This window comes from Xiphophorus hellerii, chromosome 3 (assembly GCF_003331165.1).
Source record: "Xiphophorus hellerii strain 12219 chromosome 3, Xiphophorus_hellerii-4.1, whole genome shotgun sequence".
Taxonomy (NCBI): domain Eukaryota; kingdom Metazoa; phylum Chordata; class Actinopteri; order Cyprinodontiformes; family Poeciliidae; genus Xiphophorus; species Xiphophorus hellerii.
Genome location: NC_045674.1, coordinates 9,120,453 through 9,122,886, shown reverse-complemented (window position 1 = coordinate 9,122,886; position 2,434 = coordinate 9,120,453).

The following is a 2,434-nucleotide window of genomic DNA, read 5'->3' as shown; positions in this document are numbered from 1 at the left end:
ATACTATCCCTCCTTCACATGGAAAAAAAGAGGAACAGCCTAAAAAGGGCAAACTCAAGGAAGAAGGGAGGGATAAGAACTGTGGTCTGTGTGTGTGTTTTGGTGTGGATGTGTGGGTGTGTGGGGGGCTTTCCCTTTGTTGTTAAGGAAAAAAGGGCAACCCTTAGGCAAATAAGCCAAGTCTCTCCATGGTGACTCCAATGTGACAAGGATGAAAAAACATAAACAAGAAAGTAGTGTTGTGTACTTCTATTTTTATTTTCCAAAAGAAAGCTCCAATGGGCACATGTAAATTTATTTTGGAAAATCATTGTTATTTGATGGGGGTTTTTAACATGTTTTATTAGAACTAAGCAAGTTTCTCTCTTCTTTTTGAAAATATCAAACTTGAGCCAGTTGGTAGTATAACAAATAGAGTCTTGGTAAATAAACAAGCTCTTTAAAATGTCAGATTATAAATGCAGTTGGGTCATTTGTAACCTTCAAAAGAAAAGGTTGGAAGGCTTTGTTTAATTTGGACAAATTCACTCTCATAACTCCTTCACAAACAGCCTCAAAAAAGCAGAACTGTGAAACAAGCATGAAACAAAGCGCTGTGAGTTTACACTCCATTATATAGTACAAGGCAATAAAAATCTATTGAGGAATGCTGAGAGACATATATATGATCTTACATCTATGAATACATCAAGGGGGCCTTGGTTTTATTGAAATGAAAAAAATTGACAATGGTTTTGAATATAAGTTTTGATGTAAACAGAGATTTCAAGTCCAAGTTGTGTCAAACAAACTGAGAGGCATTTTCAAGTCCAGTCACAAGTTACTGAGTGGTAAGGATATGTTTATTCCTAAGAATTTAAGAAGTAAGTGCTTATCAATGCACAAGTATTTAAGAGGTGAGTCCAGGTCAAGTTCCAAGTCTTTGAGGGATAAGTTCATATTTTTCAGAGGAATGCTGTCTGTCTAAAAATGTGAAAGCTGAACCAGTGACTCACCTATTAAATACTCGAAACATTCTATATATTGGTAAGCTTAAAATATGCACTTTAAAATGTCAGATTGTAAATAAACATAGGTCATTAGGAAGGTTCAGAATAAAATGTACTTGTTCAGAGACATCACAAAACAATGTCTCAAAGAATCTTGTAAATAAGTTTGAATGAGGACAATCTCCTGGCAATCTTTGGGGTTTGCTGGGGCCTCAGCTAGCGCTGTACTGGTGTGGGCACAGGTGGGATAAATAGAGGCTGGTTGGATACTGGTTCCTAAGACTTGTGCTGACATGTTTGCGCCCTCTCCCCCCTTCCTAATATGTGCAACACCACACTTCAGGAGGGCCCTGGGATGTGAGACAATTGGCCTCCTTGTAGTCAACGGTGGCATATTTTGCAGTGTCCCAACTCTGCCATGTTTGGCCCTGTCCTGCACCTCAATTTTGAGGTGCAGGACACCTCAAAGACATGTAGGGGTTTAGGGTTGGAGAAACAGATCTGATGTCACCAAGCAGTGGAATCACACTCCAGCCACAACCCCAATTCTAATGCACCTTAGACATACAGTACACACCTGCATCCAAAGCAACATGTGCTGCAGTTGAAAGTTGGTGGGGGAACTGCATGATGGTAGATGTGAGCGGGTGGATCGGTACCCTCCATCTCACCTTGTGCCTCTTTAGCCCTTCGCTGATGTCCCTGTGTGTTGGACTTCTGGGTGCCTTGAGTGGTGCTTTGTGTTTGTCTGCTGGTCCAATAGGCTTTCCACAGGAGGAAGGAAGACCAAAGGCTCCAAAAAGCCACTCGTATGTGTGTGCTGACATGCTCAAATCTACACAAAGAATTGCTAACCCACTTCATCCATTGCCATGGCCAGAGGTGATGATGAGCACATTAAAGAAACTGACAGAACTTTTTAATGATTGGTTGGGTTGTCTTAAATTGTCTGACTGTATTTTTTCAACACCAAAACTCTTTCTGCATGCTCTTTTTTTTCTTTGCCATTTTTTAAAATAGTGTACACATGGGAAAAGACACACAAGTGGTTTAATATTGAACTTTGTGACGCATGGTGCTTACAATATAATTTATGATTTATATTTTGGACTTCAAACGTTTGCAAAAGATTGCAGGACTCACACTACCTCTCTTTGCTACAGACACCAGATTTAATGAGAAGACTGAACAGTTTTGGGGAAAGCAGCTTCCCTGGGAACAGTGTAAACATGTAATCACTGTAAATGCTGCAGGAGTTGACATCCTAATTGCAAACAGTTGCAAGCTACATAAGAGAAAAATATCAGTCTTCACAACAGATTTCTTCAGTGACTGACCAAACAAGAGGTGACCATGCTGTGACGTGCATGACATATGTAATATATCTCATTTTACAGCAGCCACTTTGCAAATGGTTTTAGTACCAACATTTCGTTAGCTGTGTT